Source organism: Furipterus horrens, unplaced genomic scaffold (assembly GCF_987537825.1).
Source record: "Furipterus horrens unplaced genomic scaffold, mFurHor1.1.pri manual_scaffold_2, whole genome shotgun sequence".
Lineage (NCBI taxonomy): Eukaryota > Metazoa > Chordata > Mammalia > Chiroptera > Furipteridae > Furipterus > Furipterus horrens.
The window spans coordinates 150,372,412-150,388,913 of NW_028327172.1; the positions used below are offsets into that span (position 1 = coordinate 150,372,412).

At 37.0% G+C, this 16,502-nt stretch overlaps 1 protein-coding gene and 1 pseudogene across 4 annotated transcripts in view; both read right to left on the reverse strand.

Moving 5' to 3' along the window:
- PRTFDC1 (phosphoribosyl transferase domain containing 1) overlaps positions 1-16,502 on the reverse strand; it is a 94,662-nt gene that overhangs the window by 64,957 nt on the left and 13,203 nt on the right. The window lies entirely within an intron of this gene.
- On the reverse strand, positions 981-2,151 carry LOC150019719 (proteasome subunit alpha type-4-like; annotated as a pseudogene).

Below are 16,502 nucleotides of genomic sequence, written 5' to 3' on the forward strand. Positions count from 1 at the left end.
TTTTTCTGAACAATAGACCTTCAATTTCCTGCAACAGTAGAAGAGGGAGATGAGGGCTAGTTGGGAAGAGAGGAGAACAGTCACCTGACTTCAAACAATGGAGGTGAGGTAGGGGGGGGACTAGAAGTCCAGCTGGTCTGTACAGACATCAGCCCACTATCTGCTGCACCTCACTTCCCTGGAGCACTGAGTCTCTCAAGGCCCTGCTTAACTTGCTCTTTGGTGGTGTGGGCTGCAGGCACTTGGATCCTGCTCATCTCCATGCCATTAGGTCTATTATCTCTGAAACTGTTATCTCCTCACATATATATATATATGTATATGAATTTAAATGTCATTTTAGTGGAGAATGCAAATCAAATATGTATGGTCAATCTGCCATTTTTGCAGATATTCCAGAATTTTAAAGGTTATATAAACTCAAATCTGTTGTGGATCCTACTGATCTTGAAAGTTGACTTCATCATTTTACAAAAGAAGAAAGGAAAGACCAGAAAAATGAGTGCCTTCCCCAAGTGAACTTTAGTAACATGGTCCTTCTTCTAGGAGGCACTGGGGAGACATTGTCAAGCTGCCTAGTTTTGCATCTCAGCTCCAATCTCAACCTGTTCTGTAATCCTGGGACAGTTTTGTATATCTCTGCAGCTCACTTTTCTCCTAAGTAAAATGGGGATACCAATAGTTACCTAACTCATTAGGTTGTGGTTGGCATTGATATTTGCAAAGCACTTAAAAAAGCACTTTTACACAGTAGTTGATGAATATTATATTATATGAATAAATCAATCATATTATATGAATAAATCTAACAACTTTTAGAAAACCTATGCTATAGTAGAAAGAGATCTTTTAAAAATTTCCCTCACCATTTCCATTCTTTCCAAGTTTTATTCCCCAAAACGGGAGGAAAATTAAAACATCCATGAAGAGCAATCATCATTCAACTTGACAGAAATATCAAGGTTCCAATCAAATGGTACCATCCTGCTTTCCCACTGTCCAGGTTAAAAAAACTAATGCTTTCTCAATGTGGAAGAGGACGGCTTTCACACTGAAATGGTACTCAAACGAATTATAAAATTTCCAATTTGTCTTCTATTTATCCTTTTCTTTTTGTTCTTTTTGTTTCTTCTGACACTCAGCCTTAGCTTCTTCTTCCTCATGCTTTTTGATCAACTGCTCCAGTTCCTTCTGTTTGAGGACTCTGAAGACTGATGACCATCTTTCCATTCTCTCTTGTTAGTGTGGCAATTTCTACTCTTTCAGCAGAGAGTTTGCTCACATCCATGATCTTATTGAGGACATCGGTAGCTAAAGCAAGTACTGACTTCAGGGTCAGTTCTCCTTCTTTGTAGTCTTGTTTGAACATGGACACAACTATTGTGCTGTTATTTCCGATGCACATGGCATTCCATCCACCATAATTTCTGCTAGGGTCACTTTGAGAGCTGAAAGCCATAATGCTTATGCCAGCCAACGTAGAGCAGTGAGACACCAAAGGGACGTTTTCCTCCAAACTGTGTATAAGCTTGTTTGATATCACAGTGCTATAACCAACTGGTCACACGGAATTGGCTCCTGACACTGTAATAAATACCTCTGACCACTGAATCTCTCAGTTCATTAGTCAGAACATTAGCATCAGAAGTTATGCTGGCCACACTGCAAGCCATGTCCTCATTGAGTTCATAAATTTTTTTGGAAAAAAAAGACTTCATTAAGTGTCTAGTCAAGGAACAGGTATAAAGGACCCATGGACAGGGACAACAGGGTGGGGATTAACTGTGGGAGGGAGTGTGGGCAGGGCAGGGAGAGCAACAAGGGAAAAACTGGGACAATTGTAATTGAACAATAAAAATAAATAAAATTAAATTTAAAAAAGAGGCTTGTGGATGTTGTGTCATTCTGCTGCAAGCAAAACACCATTGCTTGCTAAAATTCCTTTACAGGTGCCTGTATGTCCAATCATGTCCATGACATATTCAGCTTGGTACAAGTGACCTTCTGGAGAAAATATAGTGGGCCTGGAGTTATATCTCCGAGACATGTGTTCTGAACTTTATAGCTCCAGAGAAGAGAGACTGGAATTGAGGTCTACATGGAGGACTTCACTCCGTAGGAGGAAACCACCCAGTAGAAAGAGATCTTAATTTAAGAATTTGTACAAGTAATTTTAGGGATAATTTATTCTAGTATATGTGTTCTGTATGTAGACATTAACCTAATGATGCTGACAGAAAAATCATTATCCTTGGAAAAGTCTGCATTAATTTAAACACATAAAAATGTATTTAAATGTGTTTAAGTTTATCCAATATAAGAAACGGAATTATATAATTGTTTTCCAATGAAAATATACTCATTCATCATCTAAAATTACTAAGAATTCTAATTCTTACACGAACACTATCTAAAAACATCTAAAATTTTATCCCTGTTTGCTCATCCACATTGATCTGCATTAAAAGTGAGTGGATTTTGCTTTAAATAAAGAAAGCTAGGATGAGTTTCTTTCATAATTCGGTATTTCCCTTTCTATAATTCAACAACAGTTCAAAGTAATTTAAAGAATTGAACAACAGAGGCATAATTAGTATCTTCCTGAGTGACTAGGGCTCAGAAAGCAGTGGAATAACGGAAAAACCTATTTACATATTAAGAAATTATCTTAATAGGAGGAGGAGAGATAACATTATACATTTTCACTTCTTAGATCTTTCCTAATTTGAAGAGAGTCTTCAACAAAAACACCATGCGGAGGTCAGTAGGACACCAAAGTCCATGTGAGTGCTTTCCGGCTTCTACATGTCACAGGCCTACCAGTATTTCCCACTACTGTATGAGTTTAACATTTTCAGCAAAGGCATTGCTGATTCATCAGATTACAGGTGTACCGTGACTGGCTAGCCTTTCCCTGAGGCATTTCTCCCCAGTCATTTCTCTGGTGGCATGAGCTGTGGGGCCCTTGATGTATTATTGTGCCCCTTTTCTCACCAAGTGTCATCCTGTTTTCAAGGTCTTATTCTCTAACATTTCAATGGCTGCTTGGATTCCATTTCTGTTCTTGAGGAGAAAATAATGGTAGGCAAATAAAAAAAGAAAGATTTTCAAAACTTCCTCCAAAAGAATGCCAAATTCATAAAAAGAAAGTTAAATAATTCTTGTCCCTGAAAGCTATGAGTTTCAAGTATTTTAATATATATTGACATTACCTAAGTTGGTGACAATATTACATTTAATAATGAAAACTCATGCCATAAAATAACCCATTATATAATCTAAAATGAGAATAAAAACATTAAATTCAAACTGTATTATAGCACAATGACCATCATAAAAGATTTTTAGAGTGATCAATTTCCCATAAATACTTTGCCCAAGTCATTTTGTTATGCCTATTATTTTCCCCTCCAAATCCAAATGATTTTCCAGTAACTCTCAGCATATAAAGCCCATGTGTTTCATAAAATACATATGGACTATATGATTTTGTACTTTTATAACCTTGATGCTAGGTTTTATATACTATATGAGTTATAAAATGTTGATTAAAAATAGCCTAACATAAAGTAAGGGCAAGGATTTTTGTTGCCTGCAATTATTTTTATGCTGAAAATTGGAAATTATATGGACATAATTAATAAAACACCACACTGTATCCTTTTTGGAAAAGGACAGGTACAAATAAATGAAAATGATTAACAGCATTCTTACTATATAGGTGAAGCAGGCTTAAGTTCTAGGGATCCAGAGCACGCACGGGAAAGCTAAATGGGGCAACGCAGGGATATGAGGTATAATTGGAACCCTGAGGCATTTGCTGGAATCAGTACTCCTCTGTGCACACAGTCTGGTGGGCTGGGTCCTGCCTAGTTCCCAGGTTCTGCAGCCTTCTCTCCTAATGGCAAAGGCACTTGACCTTGGCCCCTGACCTCACCCACTAGCTCAACCTCAGCAAATCTCTAGGAACAAACCAATATTAGATGGGACTGGAACTCTGGAACTGTTGGCAGGCAATGGAGCCTAATGCCCCATGACTCGGTATTTGCCTCTCCTGTTGACTTTGGTACTCTGCCTTGTCCTCAAGATCCAGAGCCTTTCAGGTATGCTGGGTTTATGCCTTGTTGGGTCTTCTAGGCCAAAGCCCCTTCCTGGAAATTCACCCAGCATTCCTAGAGAATTGGGAAGCTCCCTTCTGCTTGTCCACCTCCTAGGCATTAAGACCCTTTCTCTCACCCATAGTTTCAATAGGCAGCCATGGTGTTGAGGTTAAAGGCCCTAGTTTGGGAGACTGACCAAGCTCTACTTTCTAGCCATGTGTTCTAGGGTCTCCAACTAACCTCTCTGGCCTCTATGTTTTCACCTGTGAAAAGGGATATTAGTAGCACCAACTTCATAGGAGTCTTGTGAGGGTATAGTGAGTTAATACTTATAATGTACTTAGAATAATAGTTGGCCATAATATAAAAGTACTCCGTGAATATTAGATTTTATTAATAGTAAAACACAAGCTTGCTGATACTACCAGACTAGTTTTTGTAGCTCTAAGGCTGTGGTCTTTCATCCCATCTCTCAGCTACCTGTTATACTTGCTGCACTGGACTTCAGCTTGCATTGGGAGCAGAGTATGTTCCCAACACGAACCAGTCTGGGCTGGGTCATGTTCCTTAGCCAAGATTGAACCCCAGCCTGTGGCAGTTACTGACTAAAGCAAAGCTCTATCTCCAGAGCAGTCTCTGAAAATTTGGTTGCTTCTATAATTTAATAATTACTTCTGCATTATTCTATTACTTGCCCTCTCAGTGTTTGCTTTTCATAAGGAAAGACAAATTCTTTAAGAAGCATCTTTAGAGACAACTAAATTTGAGTACAAGCAATGTATATTAAGCCCTGGCCAATGTGGCTCGTTGGTTAGGGCGTACTTTGGTTAACAGAAAGCTTGCAGGTTTGTTTACTGGTCCTGTCATGTACCTAGATTACGAGTTCCGATCCCTGGTCCAGGCACATATGGGAGGCAACTGATTGATGTTTCTTTCTCTCTCTTTCCTTTCCCCTCTCTCTAAATAATGAAAAAAGGTCCTTGGGTGAGGATTAAAAAGAAAAAAAGAATGTACATTAATAAAATGGATATATAATTACAAAATAAAAACTGTAAGGAATGATAATTTAAAATGTTGCTATAAACCCTACCATTCACCTTATTATAAAAACAGGTTTTGTTTATGATTGTCTAACTGCAATGCTGTACAATGCTGATACTCTGAAGGTAATACAAAATAACAGTAAATGTAAACTGTAACTGAAAATAAAATTTAAAAAGATAAAGAAAAAATAGCCTTTACTTTTAAAAAATCTTTTACTCGATTGAATTAAAAATCTCAAAGTAAACTAACTTTTCTACAGCAATCTAGGAAAAGCTAAATGATTTTTTTTCAGGTCAAATAGAGATTTGCCTCATGCCAAGTTTTCTCATCCACTCATGCTGAAAGCTAGTAGTAAATATACCTCAGGAACTAAAGGTCAAAGACAAAACAGGTAATGCCAACCCTCTTTGTTTCAGTACACATGTAAACATGACAGACAATTCAGCATCTCTATCCATAGGTCTCGTAGAAATCATGTTCTGGTTTTCATAAATGCTTGATTAATTTTAAGGATTTATATGGATTGATTCAAACCACCCAGGCCTCCCTCTGATTTATTTTTTAGTATCTAACCCTCCCTCTGAAGCTTGCAAAGGTATTATGAGGAAGTTAAAAATATTTTAGATACTAAGTGGAAAAAAGCTGCAGCCTCAAAGGAATACCCCACCATTTCCAAAGAGCATTGGAATAATATTACAGGACCCAAGATTTAAGAATAGCCAAAGTTCGAACTTCTGGCCAAGATGGAGGTCTAGACTGACACGCTCCATCTCCCTCCACAACTAAGAAGGAATACAACTACCGCAAAACCAGAAATAACCAGAAGCTCCAGAAAATAAAGCTACATGGAAGGCCAATGTATGAAGTTATAAACAAGTGGTGCTCATCCAGATGGGTAGAAGGGGCAAAGCCAGGGCGGAGAGGTCAAGCTGTGCCAGCGGTGGCAGCAGCAGCAACCAGCGGAGGGATTGCTGTAAGCACAGACACCCGTATTTAAGGGGAGGCGAGAAGCACCTGGGGAACACCCCTAGCTACAGACGAATCCTGTCAGCTCGTGGTTCCAACGCCAGGGAAGGCAGACCTCCATTGCCTTGGGCTGTGAGCCCCAGAAGGCATGGGGACGGAGGAGGAGGCTCCCGGTCTCTCAGCGGAGAGAGAACGGCAGGAATCCATTTTGGACCCCTGCCCCCACACACAAAGCGCCACAGTGTGGTGAGAAGTGTCGCCCAGTAGTGACGAGTGCACAGGACTCTGCTCCCTGATAGCATAGGAGGTGTGACAGCCCCGCTCAGGAAGCAAAAAACTGCCAGGATGGCAGGGATAATGATAGAGATCCCAATCATGCAGCTGACCAGAAAGCAAATACATGAATTAACGGATGAACAGACAGATAACCTTTCTAAGGCTCAGTTCAGAGCTATAGTTATAAGACAGCTTACAGAAATAACAGCAGGACTTAATCAAGACGGGGAAGAAATGAAGACTAGTCCTGGTGAAATGAACGAAAACACATACGAAACTAGTGGTGAGGGAAGAAAAACCAGGGATCAAATCAACAGATCGGAACATAGGGAAGGAACGAACAGTCAACCAGTGCAGAAAAGAGGAAACAAAAAGTGAGGAAAATGAGGAGAAGCTCAGAAACCTCTGGGACAACTATAAGAGAGCAAACATCCAAATTATAGGGTTGCCAGAAGGTAAAGAAGAAGAACTAGAAATGGAAAAATTATGTGAAAAAATAATGAAGCAGAACTTTCCTAACTTGGGGAAGGAAATAGATTTACAGGTCCAGGGAGCACAGAGAGTTCTAGAAAAACTGGACCCAGGGAGAACCATGCCAAGACACATTATCATCATAATGTCAAAAATTAAGGATAAAGAGAGAATCTTAAAAGCAGCAAGAGAGAAGAAGAGAGTTATGTACAAAGGGGTCCCAATTAGACTATCAGCTGATTTCTCAAAGGAGATTCTGCAGGCAAGAAGGGACTGGCAAGAAATATTCAAAGAAATGAAAATAAAAAACCTACAACCACGATTACTCTATCCAGCGAAGCTGTCATTCAGAATAGAAGAGCAGAGAAAGTGTTTCCAGGACAAAGTAAAACTGAAGGAGTTCATTAGATCCAAACCACTGTTATATGAGATGTTAAAGGGACTGGTTTAGAAGAAGTAGGATCAAAACTATGAACATTAAAATGAAAACTATCACAACAACCAACAACAGAAGCTAGGGAATCGAAACGAAGGCAAACTAAGTAGGCAACGAGAGTGGAAAAAGAATTATAGATATGGGGAACATACAGCGGGGAGGTCAGTGGGGAAAGGGAAGGGGGGAAAGGAAGGGAGATGATGCAGGAATTAAGAAGCATAGTAGGAGGGAGTGGAGTAGACAGGAAGATGTTGAGAAGAACTATATGCACAACCAATGGGCATGGACCAAGGGGGGGGCAACCATTGGGAGGGGGGATTATTGGGTGGAGGGGAGCAGAGGGAAAAGAAATTGGGACAACTGTAACAGCATAATCAATAAAACATATTAAAAAAATACAAAATTAAAAAAAAATAAATAAAAATAATAGCCAAAGTTCAAATACAATATTTTCTGTTATATTTCAGCTACTTGAACACTTGCAAATGATATTGCAAAAAAAACAGGAGGGGGAGAACCTCCAGTTCATCAATTTCAAGTGGTATATTTTTTTCACATTTTAATGAACCCCAAATCAGGATGCATCTTATAATCCATGTCAGGTCATAGCTAAATTTATAGCATGTTTTTTTGTTTAGTGGTACGTAAAATAATGGTCTACTTTAAAATCTATTTTGTCTTTGATTTCATGAAATACGGAAAGTTTTAGAATTTCTTTTTACCTTCATTTTCTCTTTCCTATTCCTTTAATTTTTCTCCCTTTCTTATTTAAAAAGATATACTCACACATACACACACACAAATTATATATATAGACATATACAAATTATAATTATACACACATAAATATACACCTGTCTTGCACCCATCCAGCATCCCCAAAGAACAGGGGACCTCTCATTTCCACCTGTCCATCTCCAAAGATGAGGAGTCCTTTTCCTCATCCTTTGCAAAAGACGGGAGTCTTCAAAAGGTGGACCTCCTGTCTTAACAAGCCAAGGCAGTATTCATCTCAAGGCCCCGTTACATGAAAGAAGTTCAGCGAGAGGCCTCTAGTAGAGCAAAGGGAAAACTACTCACTAAAATTAAGGATCCTGGGTCTAGCTTATCTATTGTTACTAGCATGGATCATCAAGGATTGGCCTAGACCCTTTGTTCTGAACTGTGGGAATGAGAGAGAAAAAACAGATATTTTAGCTTTTCTCTTCCCTTAAGGGATTAGGATTGTGGCCAACCCTTAGCTCTCATGAGCCTCTTTAATGGAGATGCCAGCTTCCCCAGGGGCCCATGTCCCTGGCATGGAAAATCTCAATCTTATTGCAGCCACATTTTTTGATTGTATTTTATCTCCAGAAAGTGTTCTCTTGGTGCTGCCACCACACAGGAAATATTAATTAATACAAAGCAGTGCATGTTCAAACAGCATGGGGAAGGGATCTAGGGCAACTGCAGCTGCTTAAAATAAAACTTCTCTTCAGTTTTTAAAGCCTCGAAGCTTGATGAAGATTTTCCTTTGCTCACAGCAAAATTGGTGGAAAACAAAGAAATGTAAGTACTGCATCCTGACTTGTACTTGATCCTCACAATGGATTGTATGTAATAAACCTTTAATTGAGGGTGATGTTTAAGAGGGAATAAAGGGGAAAAGTTGGCAAACAATACATCTCCACACAACAATTTGGCTGAGAAGTCATGTGCTGGCACCTACTCCTGCCAACTTCTGACATCCTCGTAGCTCTCTATTCCCGAGCCCCTTAGAATAGATATTCCAAAAGGCCTCCCATCCCTTCCTTGACAGAGCTTTCTCAAAACACATGAAATTGGGTTGCTCAAGGGGTAGCTGAATTATACCTGTTTCTCTTTGATTCAGGTTTGTAGGGAGCTTGGCTCTCAAGGCTCCTGTATGCCTCTGCTGGATTTGGTTTCCTAACAGTGGCAACCTGAAGTGTACCCAGAAAGGCAGCAAGTGTCATCAAGGTTTGCATCCTTGGAAAAACCTCCATGATGTATGGGGGAAAGATGAAAAGAAAGTCCTAGTTTCTCATAACTCACAGGGAAACCAAGTGTCAATATTTATTATTCATTTTCTTGCAAAGTAATTCTTCATAGTTTACTAATATAACATTTAAAACATTTCAGAAAAATGAGCAGTTAATTGTTTATTTAGAGCTATTGCCATTCTTCTAGAAATTATGGGAGCTGCTTAACCAAGTTCAATAAATATCAAAATTAAGTTCAGGAAAAATGAATGCTGATTCATTCGGTGAAATCTTCCTCCTTTCAGCGTAATACATCACAATACACCAACATATCTCTAGAGAGCCAGTATGTTTTAATGGTCTCAGTCTCAGGCTCTGGAATTGAACTTGGCTTTGAATCTTAGATTCTCCATTTACAAGCCTTTTGACTTTGAACATGTTACTACTTAACATGTCAGGTTTCAGTTTCTTCATCTGTAGAATGGGTATAATAAGGTTAACTAATTGTTTCTCATTTTCTGTCTACCACTGAAAAATCAATCAAGTTTAAGTTTTCTGTATTCCTTTTCATCCTCTACCTACTTGGAGGTTAAACATAACACACAATATTCCTATTTTTTCATTGGTTATCCTTAAAATTTTAAAAGTATGCCTAACTTAAAGTTTGCAAGTTATCAACATTTCTATGCTTCTCCTAAACAGTAAAAGGACAGTAGAATGTTTTTACTCTGATCATTTACATCTGGGTGTGAACTGGTATTTTAACTCTATCTTCTTTGTTTTACCACCAAAATGTGTTATAATCAGCATTATTATTTCATCAATTATTATTTTAAACAATTAAAACTTTTTTGATTTACCTATATGCTTATCAGTTTCTTTGCATCACATTCATTCTTTGGGGTTCAGTTTTATTCTTACTAAAAAATACCCTTGAGAAGGTGCTTTTAGCCAGCGTCTGCTATCAGGAAACTCTTTCAGAATGAGACTAGTGATGTCTTTAGCTGGCACAGACACTTGAGTTAACAGTTATTTTCTCTCAGTATGTTGATGATGCTACACCCTGCCTTCTGATTTATTGTCTTTGAGAAGATTGCTGATTGGATAGTGGTAATACCTATAGAGGCAATTTTTCTCTTCTCCTCATTTGCCTTTACAATCTGTTATCTGACTCTGGGTTTTTTGTTGTTGTTGTTTTTTGTTTTTCATTTGCTTATGTCATGTCTAGGTGTGGTCTCACTATATATAGTTCCTGAATCTGAATATTCATGTCTTTCACCAACTCTAGAAAATGATTAGGCCCTGGCTTATAAAAATAATGCCTCTCCTCAAGTCTCTATAGTTTTTCCTTATTAGAATTCCTATGTGACATATTTTGGGTCTTTACATTCAATATTTTATATCTCTTATTTTCTTTCTTATATCCATGGTACTTTCTGACTTTTTTTTTCAAATTTATCTCCCAGTTCAAAATTCACATCCATAATAACATTCAATCTTCTGCATAGCCTATTGTTTGAGTTACTATCTGATCTATTAAATTACTATCTTTTTCATTGGTATTATTTTACTTCTAAAAATTCACTTCTTAAAGATTTTATTTATTTATTTTAGAGAGAGGGGAAGAGAGAGGAGAGAGAGAGAGAGAAACATGGATGTGAGGGAGAAACATAGATTGGTTGTCTGTCCTACACACCCTGATCAGGGACCAAACCCTCAACCCAGGCATGTGCCCTGACTGGGAATCAAATCTGTGACCTTTTGTGTTGTGGAGTGATGCCCAACCAACTGAGCCATACTGGTCAGGGCTCTAAAAGTCCTTTTATCTTTTCTTCTCATGTTCTCTTATTTTTTCTTTAAATATTGACATGTGTGTCTTTAGCCATATTAAGTAGAATTATTTTATATTCTCTTTAAGACAGTTTGTTTACCTATTTCTGCTATTTATTTTTGCCAGTGTATCTTACCCATGTGGATTGCTTTCACTCGTGCTTTTTGCTTTGGGTTTGTGAGTTCAGATTAAGTGAAGCTTATCTGTAGGAATCCTGCCTAGGTTGAGGTGCTCCCTCTAGACAGGTTTTTCAACTTGTTTCTACCAGGCACCCAGAGTGGAGGTTATTTCGATATGAGATCAATTTTAATATTAAATTCTCTGGTTGGGGTTTCCCAGACTACGCAGGTAAATTAAAAACCTCAAATTCACATGTGGTACAGGTTCATGTTTAAAATATCCCAAGGGATAGTTTACTTTCCCACTAGAGCTCATGCCAAGGACAAACTAGTTTGGATTTTTTTACCAAGGGCATACATCTTCGAAGACATGGGCTTTCCACAAAGGTCTCACTGAACTTCCCATTTCATGTGGGTCCAAGGCTGTATCATCTGTCTCTGATGTGAAACCCAGATTACTGAGACCGACACTCCTCTCTGGCCTTATTCCTGGGAGGCAACAATGCACACTTATACTTGATTCTCAGACACTTCATTTCTGCCTCTAATTTATCCCTTACCTTATTGTGAGCTCCAGTAAGCATTGGAGAGGCTTTTAAATTATATTTCACATAGCATTTTTGTAGCAAGAGGTTTTCAAATTGTGTATTCCATAAAATTGCCACAATCAAATTCTCTCTTTTTGGTCTGTTGGTCCATGTGAATATATTACCTTGAGAAAAAAAACTTTTTTCAAATGTGTAATCTATAGTGATAACACAAATAGGCATTCATGAGATGTAGTGCATCCTTGGATTAGAGCCACTGAAAAATTAGGCCCCATAGCTGAATACATCCTGACGAGAAAAAACAGATATTTGATTTCTTTTTATATAAACACTAAGTACTTTCACAAATTTTGTTGGTCTTATAAGACAAGCTGCAAAATGTAGCCGCTTGTGTGTATATGAGATGTCATGCATGTAATTAGTTCTCTCTCACACACACTTCACAGATTTTCTCAACTTAAGTCACCATTTCATAAAAGCAAAGTATTACATAATGAGAATAATAATTGTATACAGGTACTTAACAGTTCTCTGACATGTATTTTAAGAGAAAATATAATCAAGTCCTTTATCAATGTTGGCAAATATATTAACATCTTATGAAAACTGCTGGACATGTTGATGTGCTGCAAAGGGCACAGGCTTGAGAGACTGATGAGTCTGGACTCTAATGACATTTCTACTATTTATTGCTGTGTGACATCAGATGAGCTAGTTATCCTCTCTGAGCCTCCTTTTCTTCATCAATAAAAGAAGAGATGAGAGATACGTTGGCAGGGTTTGTAGTCAGGATTAAATGAGATAATAAATTCATCTAGCAAGTGCTGAATAAACTTAGTGGAAAGACAGAAGGAAACAGAAACAGAGGGAGGGGAGAAGAAAAACTTGAAATATTAAGGAAGTCAGGTTCCCAGTGCCTCTCATTTTCATTAAAGAATAGGAGAAATTCATGCTCTCCAATGAATTTGCCCAATGCTGACTTCTAAATAATCTTTGTCTAGATTGCTATCATTTATGCAAACTCATTTCCTGTTTTATGGGAAGATAACAAAAAGACAAGTCAAATTGCCCAAAGCCCTGAGGTATCTGAAGCCATCCATCCCTCAGGAAGGTCTCTTCATGAACAGCGAAGGGCATCAAACACTGAGACCTTCCTGGGAAAGAGCTCCTAATGCGGATGGCCACAACAAGTAAAATAGTGCCTCTAAGTAAAATGAATTTTCATCTTCTTTTTCCTCAAAAAATAAAATAAAATTTAGAAAGAATCACAGAGCAGAAAAGTAGGAGAGAGTAAAACTATCCAATGCTTTTTACCAGAATCCATAACAGTACACAGAGCCCTGATCTCCCTCCAAACTTCTCTGTGGGAAGAAAAAGAACACTTTAGTGGCCACTGTTTCTGCTAAGATGTTTTGGAGATGTCTGCTCCCTATGAATAGGTTTGAAGGTATGCAGGAGCACCAAACACCCTCAGAGGAAAATGACCTAGTCCTGTTCCCCTTATTTGGTGATGTTTATTAGTTTGGTTTTTAATAGGTCTCTGCCCTCAGGAATTTTGAAATTGCTCAAGTATGTAAAGGAAGGTCAGCTCAAGCCTAACCAGACATAGCAATTAATTAATCTCTGGATGAGGACAGTTTATGTGCTATGAGAAGCAAACTGTTCCCATTGTACCCCAGACTATGATTATGATTTTTCCCTCATTTTAAGGATATTTAATTAGCAGAAAAGCTTTCTCTGAATGAGCAGGTAGGCTTTTATATCAGGTAATCTCTTAGGAGATGATCTGTGTCACTCTGGTGATACACATTTAGGTAGAAGGGGAGAGAAAGACACTACATCATTTCTGGGTCCTATAGGATTTAAATGTGGGACAAAAGCTAAAATACAGTGTGCAGAATGGATCAAGCTGTGGAAGATTTAAAGTCTTGTATTGTCTTCTTCCTTCATCAGAGCCTTGGGTATGGGCTCCCACATCCATATCCCCAGGAAAAATAAGTTGATTTGAAAATATCAGTCTAGATATAGCAGTAATGATGGCAATGTTACTGGAGTTTTAGAAATGCAAATGTTTGTTCTGAACTAGTAGCATATAAACATGAATTAATAGCACCATTAAGTGTTAATAAGTATTAAAGACTGTTAATAAGTGCTAAAATGTGTGCTTCAAAGTTAAAACATAGATAAATAGAGAAGATGTTTAAAGAAATGGACAGTGAGAGATTATAGCAGTATTGTTTAATCTAACATGAATTACATACAATGCTCTTAGTTTCAGTAACACTGATCATATTGTACAGGAAATACTAGCCATTGCAATAAGGCAATAAAAAGAAATCAAAACTATATAAATTCGAAAGGAAGAAGTAAAACCATCTCTATTCATAGAAGAAATTAGTCTTTATAGAAAATTCAAAGAATTTACAAAAACACTATTAGAACTAATAAGAGTTTTGAAAAGTCAGTTTTCAATATACAAAATCAACAGTATTTCACAATATATACTAGCAATAAAGAATTGGAAATTAAAATTCAAAGAATAACTTGCCAAATGTAATAGATTAAAAAACATTAAATATTTAGGTATAAACCTAAGAAGTCTGTCTAAGATCTGACTCTTGAAAACTAGAAAACAACTGACATTAAATAAAACCTAAATAAGTTGGAAAGTATACCCTGTCCATGGATTGGAATACTAAATAGTGTTAAGATTTTAATTCTCCCTAAACTGATCTGCAGAGTCAAAGCAACAAAAATTCTAAGAGGTTACTTTGTAGAAATCAACAACATGGTTTTAAAATTCATATAGAAAGGCAAAGAAGTAGAATAATTAAAAGTTATAAAAAGGAACAAGGTTGAGAAAACACATACTACCTGATTCTCAGACTTACTATACAGTGACATTAATCTAAACAGTGGGGTATTGACAAAAGGGTAAGCACAGATATGAACAGAACTGGATAGAATGTTCAGAAATAGACCCATATACATAGTCAATTGATTGTCAAATGATCCTGGAATAACTGGACATTCACTTAAAAAAAAAAAAAAAAAGAGAGAGAGCCTTGACCTGTACCATATGAGTTAACACAATATTGACCACAGACCTAGTTTTAAATCTAAAACTATGAAACTTCTCAAAGAAAAGAGAGAACATCTTTGTGGCCTTGAACCAGGCAATGGTTACATAGATAGATACATTTTAAAAAAAGCATGATCCACAAAAGAAAATATTGATAACTGGAATTTATAAAAAATTTTGAAGTATGCTCTTTGAATAAAAAGCACTGCTATAAAAATGAAAAAGCAACCCAATTGCTAGAAAATGTACTCAAAATACACCCAAATATACATTCCTGTATCTAATAAAGGATTTGTGGCAAAAAATATATATTAAGAACTTTCAAAACTCAACAATAAGAAAATGACCACCCAATTTTAAAAAGGAGCAAGGTTATTTGAACAAACATTTCATCAAAGGAGCTATATGAATAGCAAATAGGCAAATAAAATTATTCCCAATATCATTATTCAATAGGGAAATGCAAATTAAAACCACAATGAGATAGCATCACCTATTGCAATGGGTAAGATACAGAAAATAAAAAATAAAATAAAGAAAAACTGGCAATACCAAGTGCTGTTGAAAATGTGGAAGAACTGGAAATCTCATATACTGCAGGTGGGAATGAAAAATTATTCAACCCCTAAAAAAGAGTTTGGCAATTTCTTTATACACTCATCATATGGCTGAGCAATCTCAAGAGAATCTAAGACATAAATACACACAAAAACCCATGTGTGAATATTTATAGCAGCTTTATTCATAATGACCCTGACAAGGAAATTAACTTAATATCCTTCAGCTGATACTGTAGTATATACATATACCACATAATGAAATCCTACTTGACAATACGGAGAAATAAACTACTGGTACATGTAACAACATGAATGAATCTCAAGTGAATTATGCTAAGACTTAGATTTACGAAGGCATATGATTACATTATATGACATTCTGGAAAGAGCAAAACTCTAAGGACAGAAAACATATTAGTAGTTGCCAGGGTCTAGGAGTTAGGGAAGGGGTTGACTTCAAAGAACACAAGGGTATTTTTTTGTGGTAAGAAACTGTTCTATATCTTGATAGTGGTGACTTACATGACCACATACTATTGTCAAAACTCAGAACAATAAAGTAAAAGAGATGAATTTTCCTGCATGTAAATCATATATCAATAAACCTGACTTTAATTTTAAAAAGATTTTAAAAGATGTTTTAGAAAGCTGTTTGCTTGGAAAATATATATATTAAGGATCTGAACTAAGTAAATGAGTTACAAAAAAAAGCTTGTAAGAAGGAAATAAAGCTACTTAATCCAGGATGAAAGGAACCTAAAGAGAGAAAATGTTTTCAAAGAGACAATGACACCAATAAATTAGGGTTGAGGTGTGTGCAAAAGACAGCTTCATCCTGACCTTGGAGGTCACCAGGAAAATGCATAGTATCTTAGGAAACAAATAATTTGCCAGCTGCACTATAGCTGAGAAAACTGAGTCACAGAGTGGGGTAGGCAGAATTCTAAAATGTCCCCACTCTGTTCCTGTCCCCTGGTATACATACCCTCTATAATCTCCTCCACTTGAGTGTGGATGAGACTTGTAAATATCAAGGGAAGTCACTACCATGATTAGGAGACTATTCAATTGACTCTGAGATCATCAGAAG